Consider the following 13,469-nt stretch of genomic DNA (forward strand, 5'->3'; position numbering starts at 1 on the left):
GAGCACCTCCGCAAAAACTAGTATAACAGGAATTCTACGGCCAAGGCCGCAAAACATGGCAAAGGCCGCTACTCACAACACCGGGGAAACAACCGTAGGTGAACCGGAACCTGGAGATCTCGGACACAGGTTTCTACCAACAGGAAGGCAGAAAGTACTCCAATGATTGGCTTCCGAACACCAGCACTCTGAACCACAGGAACAAGGTAGACTGTACCACAGAACACCAGACAGGGAATTCTCCAGAGCAGGAACAGCTCACAGGAAGCTATCACCAGCGTCTGTGTAAGGCACTGCGGGAGAATATAACAGGTCTCTGTACCAATGGCTGCATAGAACCTAATTAGAAAATGTCGTGCAGCTGCCCTGCTGCACGACCACACGCTGACAGGTGCTGATAATTATTTAAATGGCAACGGCGCACGCGGTCCGCCTGTGGCGTCCCCGTTGCTATGGACCCGACGGCTCAGCGCGCACAGCGTCCTGGCGTTGCCAGGCACCGTGCGGGGAACAGGGGGATGCGCGGCGGACGTGACGCGCCGGGACCGTTGCTTAGCAACGGTCGGGCGCTGGCAAGAGCCGCCGCGCCTAACACTTTCTCAGCTCAAAACTGGCAGAACCAGTGGGGACCCAGGTACACCCATCTACTGTTTGGAGAAGTCTGGCCAGAAATGGTCTTCATGGAAGAATTGTGGCCAAAAAGCCTTACCTTTGATGTGGAAACAAGACCAAGTTACTCAACTATACATGGAAACTTAGAAACTGGGGTGCAGAAAAATGGCTTCAGGTGCTCTGGACTGATGAGTCAAAATTTTAAATATATAGATATATATACATGTAGATACAAATGAAGTATCGTCATATTGCCAGGGTGCCCGCCTTAGGGAAATTGCATAGAGAGAGACCCCTGCTGAACAAGGACCAGGCGGCACTTCTTGGATTCTTGAAACAGTACAATATAATTTAATTCCACATATGATGGGAATAAATTCTTTAGCATTGTTTCAAGAGTCCATGTAGTACCGCCTGACTCTTGTTCAGTGGTGGTATATCTCTCTCAATATATATATAATTCCCTGTATATTTTATATTATATATATATATATATATATATATATATATATATAGACAAGTTATCCTTCCCAACCTGTGGCTCAGGTATTGTGCGGCGAAGGAAGCAGGCGGCACTCCAAGGACTTGTGTAACAACTTGTTTTTGTATTCAAAGCATAGTGACAAAAAAAAGCAAAACAAAAATGCAGGTAACTTTACAACGTTTCAAGGCATGGCAGCCTTTTCATCAGGTAAGTGACCCTGGTGCTGTGAAAAGAAACAAAAAACGAACCAAACTAAACCCAGAAACACTCACCTGTTAAATAGCGTGCAGGAGAGAGATACAGAATTAAAGGTACTCAACAAAGGATTGTCCTTTGTGCCCACACACAATCACCGCGACCTTGATTGGAAGGTGGACCTGTACGGCCTTCACAGGACTTTAAAAACGAAAGAATTTTTTCAACATAAACATGTTTCCAGCAGCGACTCCAGCACAAGCAGGACAATCTCGAAAAGAACCACGTTTGATCCCCCGTCAACAAATGCTTCGCTGAAATCATTCAATCGACTAATGGATATGGCTGTCACTAAATATCACGCAGCACAGCCCAATGTTATCCCAACCTCACTAGAACAGAACAAAAAGCTCTATGTGAATTGTCACATTATTCAGATATCATCTTCCGCCCCGCGGATAAGGGAGGTGGCATTGTTATTCAGGACACTAATAAATACATCAATAACATTGACCTGCTACTCCAAGATCAATCCACGTACCGCCACTTATCTGCTAACCCTACGGACTCATACAAACGGGAATTGGATTCACTTTTAGTTGAAGCTCATAATTTGGGACATTTGGATAAAAAGACCTATGGTTCATTGATTACCCATCATCCGATTACACCAGTATTATACACAATCCCTAAACTCCACAAGGATCCGATAGACCCACCACCCAGACCGATCATTTCGGCACGTGGATCGCTGCTACAGCCTATTTCCCAATTTCTGGATCAACTTGTCCAGCCATACATCATGCAACAACCGACGTTCCTCAAGGACACTACTCAATTACTAATCAAACTGAAACATCTGGGAACAGTACCAACCAACACCTTGCTATGCACTCTAGATGTTAAAAATCTTTACACAGTTATTCCCCATACCAGCGGCTTAGCAGCAATGGAACTGTTTCTCTTTAAACATCATTTTGATGCCATTCCTATTCCACTGTTCTTACAGTTATTGTCCAAAACTTTGACTCAGAACTACTTCATCCACAATGGCCAATACTATGTACAAACAACTGGGTGTGCGATGGGGTCTTCGGTGGCCCCGTCATTTGCTAACGTTTTCATGTTCCAACAAGAAGATACGTTTTTCTTTTCATCATCTGACACAGTAGGCAAAATGCTACTTTACACACGCTATATTGATGACCTGCTGATCATCTGGTCTGGAACAGAGGCAGAACTCATTAAGTTGATTAATAGGATTAATTCCGAGGATTCCACCATCAAATTCACTTACCAGATCAGCTCCACCAGTATCAACTACCTTGATGTAACGATCCAAATTGTACAAAATCAGCTTCAAACCAAGCTGTTTTCAAAACCCACAGACCGCAATACGCTGCTCCACCATAGCAGCTGTCACCCACCGGCACTGATCCGGGGGCTTCCAAGATCTCAGATGCTTAGGGCAGCACGCATATCCAGCGACAAGCTCACCTTAGCTAATACGCTAGAACAAATGATTCATAAATTTGCGGACAGAGGCTACAAGTATAGAGAACTAATCAAGATAAAAGATGAGGTGTTACAAATTCCGAGAGATCAGTTGTTATATAGCGTACCAAAAAAACAACTTGGATCACGTATTCCTTTCGTGACCCAATTCACTACTGCTAGCAAAATCATACCACGAGCCACAAAAGGTTTGTGGCCTATTGTCTCAGGCGATAAAGAACTCCCCTGCTTTAAGAATACCACATTGATGCCGAGCTACAAAAGGGGACCAAACATCAAGGACATTCTGGTTAAAACCAATATTGTCCCCAATGATCACTCTAAAACCTCTACCACTCAGAGGAAAAAACCAGGTTGCTACAAATGTGCATCTTGCACTACCTGTAAATATTTGGAAACCGGCCATGAATTCTCTAATCCACACACAGGCCAAAAATTCAAAATTCGCCATGTGCTCACATGCACCACATCTTTCATTGTGTACATGATTATTTGCCCATGTGGCATGTTATATGTTGGACAAACCATCAGAAATTTGCGTGACAGAATGGCGCTTCACCGATCGGCCATAAAAGCATCTTTGGACGGCAAACAGATTGATCAACCACTAGTGTGGAAAGAATAGCACTCTCTAGATTTGAATCAGCCAAGTGAAATGGTAATTTAATGTAAAGGTCAATCTCACAGTTCCAGGTACCGATTTCCTCCTCCAACGTTTCGGTCCACACCAGGACCTTTGTCAAAGAGTTCACAGCTTAGTCAAATGAACAGCATAGCATCACAGATCAATAGTGGATGTTGGGGGCGTGACTAAGGGCCAATTAGTGTTGGTATTTAACAGGGGCCGGTGAGGCAACACCTCTGGTTCCAGTTGTCTGCACTATTGATCTGTGATGCGATGCTGTTCGTTTGACTAAGCTGTGAGCTCCTTGACAAAGGTCCTGGTGTGGACTGAAACGTTGGAGGAGGAAATCGGTACCTGGAACTGTGAGATTGACCTTTACATTAAATTACCATTTCACTTGGCTGATTCAAATCTAGAGAGTGCTATTCTTTCCACACTAGTGGAAAATACTGTATTATATATATATATATATATATATATATATAGATATATTAGTCCACGGAAATTATGATATATGAAAGTCCCACCATGGTAACTTGGTAACTGCTGGAAATTAGCATTTTAATTTATATCATGTCGGCCTACTAAAATGGCAGCAGACACGGGTGTGGTATGCAAGGTTGACCACACTTAGGTCGACAGTGCCCAGGTCGACCACTATTGGTCAACAGTAAGTAGGTCGACATGATTTCTAGGTGGACGGGGACTCTAGGCCAACATGTACTAGGTCGACATGACAGAAGGTCAACATGATTTTTTTACTTTCTTTGGTGTCGTTTTCTTCGTAGAGTGACCGGGAACCCCAATTAGTGTACCGCGTTCCCAATTGTAGTCCACGTGGATCGTAAAGTATGAAAAAGTTAAAAAAAGTAAAAAAAATTTGAAAAACTCATGTCGACCTTTTGTCATGTCGACATAGAAACCATGTCTACATACTTACTGTCGACCATTAGTGGTCGACCTAGAAATTGTCGACCTAAGTGTGGTTGACCTAGAGACCAGATACCGCAGACACGATGGGGATCCAGACTGATGCTATGTCTCTATTGTTGCTCATCCTTTTCTAAATGACTTTTTCATTTGGAATTGTACTTTATATAAGTCCATATCTTTGTGTCAATTGTTGTTTCATCATGTCCACTTGTTTGACAATTACTCATATACTTTTACAATAATTAGACTTCAATAAGCACTTTAATACTTTTAGTTTATATCTAGTAATTACCAGGTCATCTTTACTAACATTTGCTGCATCTGTTCTGTGGGCTGAGGTGTTATAGTTCTGATTCTGTATATGCAATACTCAGGAGCTACCACACGGTGTCAGTAATGTACAACCGTTAATTATTAGCTTGCCTTTGCCTTTACCAATAGTGCGTCTATCTTCTCAAGAACACAGGCAATGGCCCTCATTCCGAGTCGTTCGCTCTGTATTTTTCATCGCATCGCAGTGAAATTCCGCTTAGTACGCATGCGCAATATTCGCACTGCGACTGCGCCAAGTAATTTTACAATGGAGATAGTATTTTTACTCACTGCTTTTTCATCGCTCCGGCGATCGTATTGTGATTGACAGGAAATGGGTGTTACTGGGCGGAAACAGGCCGTTTTATGGGCGTGTGGGAAAAAACGCTACGGTTTCCGGAAAAAACGCAGGAGTGGTCGGGGAAACGGAGGAGTGTCTGGGCGAACGCTGGGTGTGTTTGTGACGTCAAACCAGGAACGACAAGCACTGAACTGATCGCAGATGCCGAGTAAGTGTGGAGCTACTCTGAAACTGCTAAGTAGTTTGTAATCGCAATATTGCGAATACATCGTTCGCAATTTTAAGATGCTAAGATACACTCCCAGTAGGCGGCGGCTTAGCGTGAGCAACTCTGCTAAAATCGCCTTGCGACCGATCAACTCGGAATGAGGGCCAATATTTCAGACTTTATTGGAATACATTACTGGGAAGGGACCGCTTCAGAAATGTATGTAGAGCAGAAACAATGTGGATATTCTAGGGGTTGTAGTTTAATCTCAAGGCATTTTATATTATGCATTAATGTTGGTGTCCACAATTGAAGTTTAATTTATTATTTTTGCATTTGTTTTTGTTTTTCTTGTTGGTTCTATTCAAGTTTTCAAAAGCAATGAAAATAGTGGAGTAGGAAATAATGACTAAATAAATAAATCTAAAATAAATGAAAAAATAAAAGGCAGAAAATAAAATAAAAACGAAGATGAAAATGAGCAAGACTATAATTAGAAATTAACTACTGAGAAATATCAAGTGTTCTAACCTAGAACTTCTAGGTCACAATAAGGTGATCCTTGTTTAGAATTATGTGATTGCGCTCAGAGACAATAACTTATGAATATTTATCAGTCGATCTAAATGGACTCTAATGTTGACTCAATGAAAAGTGTTTTGCTTTTATAGATAATGACCCCTATGTATCCATATGGTGGTTGTTGTTGTTTTTTTACATGTCCTATTAAACAGTCTGCTTTGTTTACTATGTTGCATGTGATTTACACAGGAAGTAAAAGTTATTGGTCATATAAATTACTATTTTCTTGTAATGTTTTTAAAATTTTTTTAAATAGAAATGGGTCTATAAATTGAATTTTTGATCCATTAAGATATATTGATCTTTCTGTATTGTCATGTATGTCTCTTTCACACCATAAAACCTATATGTACCTATTTATCAGTCAGTACTTGCGGCACAACACCTGTTTTCACTAAACCTATGTGTCTGTTTTATTGCTGAATTTACCTTGCTCGGGATTGAAAAGCATTCTGTCCCCAATACATAATGCATACCTCCCAACTGTCCCGATTTTCGCGAGACAGTCCCATTTTTTGGGGACTGTCCCGCTGTCCCACCCGCGGGCAGCAGTGTCCCGCGGTGGGGGAGGGCAGTTGGGAGGCTCTGTCTCTCGCGGTACTGCTTATTCACTGGAGTCAGAGGAAGAGGGGGCATGCCAGCAGCTCACAGAGCGCTGGGCATGCCCCCTCAGTGACTAAAATGGGGGCGTGCTTCGCGATCGTGAGTCCTCCATGAAGCCACACCCCCTTTTCTTAGGTCACGCCCCTTCACCGCACGTGTGTCCCTCTTTATGGAGATAGAAAGTTGGGAGGTATGCATAATGCCATATATCAGAGCCGTAACTAGACATTTTGGTGCCCTGTGCCAGAAAGATAATTGGTGCGCACCCACCCCCATCCATACCTAAAATAGGGCCAGTGCCTATGCGCTATGGGCTGAGCACACAGCTCTACAGCAGAGCAGCGATTAAGGAGCCTTCAACTGCCCTCCCCCCATGCGGAACACAGCGGCCGGCGGGTGGGACAGCAGGCAGTCCCAAAAATTGGGACAGTTGGAGGTGGGGTGGTCTTCAGTATGCCGACTGACGGGATCCTGGCGCACAGTATACCGGTGCCGGGATCCCGACAGCCGGCATACCGACACTTATTCACCCTCGTGGGGGACCACGACCCCCCTGGAGGGAGAATAAAATAGCGCCACCGTGCCCGTAACGTGGCGAGCGCAGCGAGCCCGCAAGGGGCTCATTTGCGCTCGCCACACTGTCGGTAAGCCGGCAGTCGGGCTCCCGGCGCCGGTATGCTGGTCGCCGGGAGCCCGACCGCCGGCATACCATAGTGAACCCGGGAGGTGTATATACTATAGATATATAAAAGCGAAAATGTGTCCTTCTGTCTTTCTATACAAATCCACAGTTTACAAGCGAAGATCGTGAAATTTTACATACGAGCGTATTAAAACACGTCCGAGGCAACTGAAAAAAGTTGCAAACAAAATGAATTGCTGTTCATTTTTAATAAATGTATATATGTATAGAGAGAGAGAGAGAAAAAAAGGAGAAGAGTATATCAGGAGACAGCATAACTTCAGAATTGCTGGAGCAATGTACTCAAAACTTGGTACACATATGCCTTACATTCTGGCAACAAACACTGTGGAGGGAAGATACCACTAGCACCCCTAAGGGTGAGGCAGCAGCACTGAGTATTTCAGCAGACAGCATAACTCTGGAATGCCTGTAGCAATTTACAACGGGTGGTCTTCAGTATGCCGGCGGTCGGGCTCCCGGCGACCAGCATACCGGCGCCGGGAGCCCGACAGCCGGCATACCGACACTTATTCTCCCTCGTGGGGGTCCACGACCCCCCTGGAGGGAGAATAAAATAGTGTGGCGCGCATAGCGCGCCACCGTGCCCGTAGCGTGGCGAGCACAGCGAGCCCGCAAGGGGCTCATTTGCGCTCGCCACACTGTCGGTAAGCCGGCGGTCGGCCTCCCGGCGCCGGTATGCTGGTCGCCGGGAGCCCGACCGCCGGCATATCGTAGTGAACCCATTTACAACAAACTTGGTACACATATGACTTAAGGCCCATACACACTGGGTGATTTTGAGCTGAAAGCAGGTCACTTTTGGTGTGTTGAGCTGCTTTCAGCTAAAAACTACCCAGTGTGTATGCCCAAACGATGAGCGGTGAGCGCTGATGCGCGCTCCCGCTTCATCGCCAGCGGCCGCTGTTCATCTACTGTTATTACCAGTAGATGAACGGCAGGCATAGGCGTGCGCAGAACATTTTATTAGGGGGTGCACCGTCGGAGGGGTGTGTTTGGCACCACCTACTGGGCGTGTCTAGCACCCCCTTTTGGGCATGTCTAGCACCGCCTATTGGCACTCAAAGCAATATAAACATATGCCCCCAGCGGTGCACCTTACTCAACACCCCCAGCGATGCCAGATACACACTTGCCCCCAGTGGTGCCAGATACATACTTGCCCCCAGCGGTGCCAGATACATACTTGCCCCCAGCGGTGCCAGATACATATGCCCCCAGCGGTGCCATATACACACTTGCCCCCAGCAGTGCCAGATACATATGCCCCCATTTGTACTCACCCTCCTCTGTTGCCAGTGCCGCCGATTTCCGTCTCTGCCACTGAGTGGAGGAGAGCGCAGCGCGCGTCTCTCCTGTGCCTCACTTCATTGAGTCCCTGTCTGTCTCCGGCGGCCATTTGAAATATGGCGCCGGCTTGTGAGCCAGTCAAGAGCCAGTCTGCGAGCTCTGATTGGCTGACAGCCAAAAGACATTGTAAATTACTGCCGGAGACGGGGACACACAGTGAGGGGCAGGAGAGATGCGCACAGCGCTCTCCTCCCTTCAAGTTCAGCATCAGACTGAGACGGGAATCGGCGGCAGCAACAGGCGTGTGGGGAGTGCCGGACATTAGGGGGTGCCTGTGCGCACCAGGCACCCCCCCTGCGCACGCCTATGACGGCAGGGTGGACGGCTTTGACATCGCTGGGAAGGGGGGAAAAGCGCTCAGTGTGTATGCACCTTTACACTCTGGGAACAAACACTGTTGAGGTAAGACACCCCTAGGGGTGGGACAGCAGAACAGAGTATTTCAAGAGGCAGCATAACTACAGAATGCCTGGACCAATTTACAACAAACTTGCTACACATACTGTACGACTTACACTCTGGGAACAAACACTGTGGGGGTAACACATCACTAGCACCCCTAGGGGTGGGCCAGCAGCATAGACTATGGCCCTCATTCCGAGTTGTTCACTCGCAAGCTGCTTTTAGCAGCTTTGCACACGCTAAGCCGCCGCCTACTGGGAGTGAATCTTAGCTTATCAAAATTGCGAATGAAAGATTCGCAATATTGCGAAAAGACTTCTCTATGCAGTTTCTGAGTAGCTCGAGACTTACTCTTCCAGTGCGATCAGTTCAGTGCTTGTCGTTCCTGGTTTGACGTCACAAACACACCCAGCGTTCGCCCAGACACTCCTCCGTTTCTCCAGCCACTCCCGCGTTTTTCCCAGAAACTGTAGCGTTTTTTCAAACACTCCCATAAAACGGCCTGTTTCCGCCCAGAAACACCCACTTCCTGTCAATCACATTACGATCAGCAGAACGAAGAAAAAACCTCGTAATGCCGTGAGTAAAATACCTAACTGCATAGCAAATTTACTTGGCGCAGTCGCAGTGCGAACATTGCGCATGCGCAGTTAGCGGAAAATCGCTGCGATGCGAAGAAAATTACCGAGCGAACAACTCGGAATGACCACCTATATCAGGACATGCATGATATGTCAGTGATGACAGGGCTGCACGTGACAGGGTGTGAGGAGGGAAATGCAGGTAGCACAAACCCACACACAGAGTTATATAGTGGAAGTAGCATGGTCCCCCAGCAGCACAGAGTATATTTGGAGATATATAATGTGCTGCGCTATATAAGAAACTGTAAATAAATTGATAATTTCACAGGGGCACTGACATGATGTGAGGAGGGGAATGGAGGCAGCAGGAAGCCACAGGCTGAGATTTGTATAGTGGGAAGTGGGATATGCCTAGTATACAGGCAAGATATGCCTATATACTAGATCCAGGGCCGGTTCTATGATTTCTGGCGCCCCGGGCAAAATATGGGGGCGTGGCTTCGATTGGGGGCGTGGTCAGCGCGCTGAAAGAAAAAATAAAAATAAATAAAAAGTATACTTACCATCCCCGTTCCTGATCCAGACCCCCTCCGCCGGCGGCGCCGCTCTTCTCCTCTCCTCCTCTCTTCTGTTCTCTTCGATCTATGGGAGAGACGTTATTACGTCTCTCCCATAGAACAGCATAGACACTAGAGGTCAATTATGACCCCTAGTGTCTGTGCCACTATGCTGTGCGGTGCGCGATGACGTCATCGCGCATCGCACAGCAAAGGTCCTCTAGACGAAGGGAAACTAGACCGTAGCGTCTAGTTTCCCTTCATGGAGAGGACCTTTGCTGTGCGGTGCGCGATGACGTCATCGCGCACCGCACAACTAAGGTCCTCTCCATGAAGGGAAACTAGACGCTACGCGTCTGGTTCCCTTCAAAGCGGGGGGGGCACAGCAGGGCACTACGGGGGGCACAGTGGCGGATCTTGCCCTGGTGCGGCGCCCTCCGGATGGCGCCGGCGCCCTCCGGAAGGCGGCGCCCCGGGCAAAAGTACCGCTTGCCCGTGGCAAGAACCGCCACTGACTAGATCTCTAACCAACGTAAATTAACAAACACACACACAAACACACACACAATGAAAAATGATTAATTCAGCCTGTTAGATAAAGACCTTTATTTCCTTGTAAAATATAAACGATGATTTAGTCTAGGAATTCCTTTCACTTATATTTTCCCTTTACCTATATACAGCATACCTCCCAACTGTCCCGCTTTCAGCGGGACAGTCCCGATATTCGGATCCTGTCCCGCTGTCCCACCCGCGGGCAGCAGTGTCCCGCTGGTGGGGGGGCAGTTGGGGGGAGGCTTTGATCACCCGCTGCTCTGCAAAGCAGCCGGTGATCACTGAATACATGCTGTGCGCACGGCATGTATTCAGAGCTAGAAGGGGAGCGGGGGCTGCCCAGCTGCTCGAGGAGCGCTGGGCATGCCCCCAAAAGGCAAAAAACCGGGCCGTTTGGCGAGGCCACACCTACTCGAGCGAGGCCACGCCCATCACGAGCGAGGTCCCGCCTGCTTACACCCAAAAGTTGTGAGGTATGATACAGTACCTATATATTGAGGCACTCTGTACAACATTACCTTATACTTCATTTTCTACACTAGTCTCATTTTTTTTAAACTAGAAATTCATGTAAATCCAGTTATAATTGATGTATAAAATGTATATGTAAGATAGCTGTAACTCAGTAGCTTTGCTGCTGTTACTGTGACATCACACACCTAGCCTGTGACATCACTAGCCTGTGACATCGCAATGCTTCATCCTATAACATTCTATTTACAGCTGCTGAAGTTTCCAGTTTCCATGCAGAAAGACAGGTAGGAGGAGGTGAGTCCTACATAGCAGGATATGATGGAGAGGGGTATGGAAGACAGACTGCAGTATAGTCAGCTGAAAGGCAAGACAAGATAGACAGAACAGGGAATACAGGTACAAGGACACATAATTAGGAGAAGCTCAGGAAGGAATGACATATTTAGGAATAAAAATGTAGCGTTACAGGAATAAAGAGGGCAGTATGGGGGATAAGCACACATACAGGGGATGCAGATAAGTCTCTATGAGGCACGATCTTGCTTTGGGATGAAAAAGTAAATAAAATAGATAAATGGCAAATTGATCAATTTTAAAGTATGTTTGGTTTAAGGAAATTTGGAAAAGTTGTTGACTCATGGACATTGTATTGGGGTGTAGTAGGGTATGCCGGCGGCTGGGCTCCCGGCGACCAGCACACCGGCGCCGGAATCCCGACCGCCAGCATACCGACAGCTGGGCGAGCGCAAATGAGCACCTTGCGGGCACGGTGGCGCGCTACGCACGCTATCCATTCTCCCTCCAGGGGGGTCTTGGACCCCCAAGGGGGAGAAAAAGTGTCGGTATGCCGGGTGTCGGGATTCCAGCGCCGGTATACTGTTCACTGAGATCCCGACATACTGGCAAACTGAAGACCACCCTTTTATTGTACTTCTATTTCTATTGTACTTAAACTAGTACTATGCTTAAGGATAGTTTTTTGTGTTTTTTTTCCATCATCTGGCAAAGTTCTGGGAAAGAGATTTGCAGAGTGTCGGGTGACCGGCAAAGAGATCTGCAAAGTGTCAGTTGAAGATGACGGGAGGGGTTGCAGAGGCAGCAAGGACTGGAGGATAACATGCAGGAAGTAAGTTACCATATTTGTGTAATTGTGTGTGTGGTGGGGGGTATTGAGAGCACAGTACAAAACAGAGACTACAGTATGGTGGGGGAGAGCGGACAATACAAAACATGCAGAAGGAGTCAGCTCAGTATAGGACATACAGATGGTGTTTGATGGGCAGGGACAGTGCTAGGGTAATCAGCGCCCCCTTGCAAACTATACGTTTGAGCCCTCCCATACTTTGTAAAGTGACAGCGAGCTTCGTGAAGAAGGGGTGTGGTCTCACAAAGAGGGGGCGTGGCCTCACAATAGTACTCACAATTTAAATTATGACACAAAATCACAATCTTAGTCACATTACACCGCACGTAGTGCCCCTGATTCATAGTACACCACATAGAGTCCCTTATTCATATTACGTCTCACAGTAGCGCCCCCCTAGTCACAGTAGTGCCCATTACACACATAATGCCCATAGTAGTAATGCCCCATACAAATTATTCCCGCAGTAGTAATGCCACTGATACACATAATGCCCTCAATAGTAGTGCCGCTTATACGCATAATGCCCACATTAGTAGTGCCCCTATACACATAATGCCTACAGTAGTAGTGCCCCTTATGTACATAATGCCCATAGTAATGGTGCCCCATATATACATAATGCACACAGTAGTGCTGCCCCATATACACATAATGTCCACAGAGGTAGTGGCCCTTGTACACCTAATGCCACACAGTAGTGCCCTTCATACATAATGCTTTATACACAATGCCCATAATAGTGCCCCTTATACTTAATGTCCACAGTAGTGCCCCTTATACACATAATGCCCACAGTAGTAGTGTCCCTTACACATAATGCCCACAGTAGTATTTACCATTATACACATTATGCCCACAGTAGTAGTGGCCCTTACAAATAATGTGCACAGCTCTAGTGCCCCATATACACATAATGCCTACAGTAGTAGTGTCCCTTATACACGTAATTTCATTTGTAATATAAAGGATAGTTACAGTAGCTCTATCAGTATGACTGTAACCTGCACACTGTCGGTATTGTATGATACTAACATGGTCCTAACACTAGGGGAGATTAAAATCTGGAGCAGATGACTTGGGTCTCTATGAGACAGGATCTTGGTTTTTAGATGAAAAAGTCAATAAAATAGATAAATTGCAAATGAATAAAATTGAAAGTACAAAACAAAATGTAGTATTACAATTATACATATAGTATGTCTGACCAAGAAATTCTGGTTGTTTAGATCATCTGGCTAAGTTCTGGCAGAGATTTGCAGAGTGTCGGGTTATCGGCAAAGAGATCTGCAAAGTGTCAGTTGAAGACGACGGGAGGGGACGTAGAGGC

The sequence above is a fragment of the Pseudophryne corroboree genome, chromosome 3 (assembly GCF_028390025.1).
Source record: "Pseudophryne corroboree isolate aPseCor3 chromosome 3, aPseCor3.hap2, whole genome shotgun sequence".
Classification (NCBI taxonomy): domain Eukaryota; kingdom Metazoa; phylum Chordata; class Amphibia; order Anura; family Myobatrachidae; genus Pseudophryne; species Pseudophryne corroboree.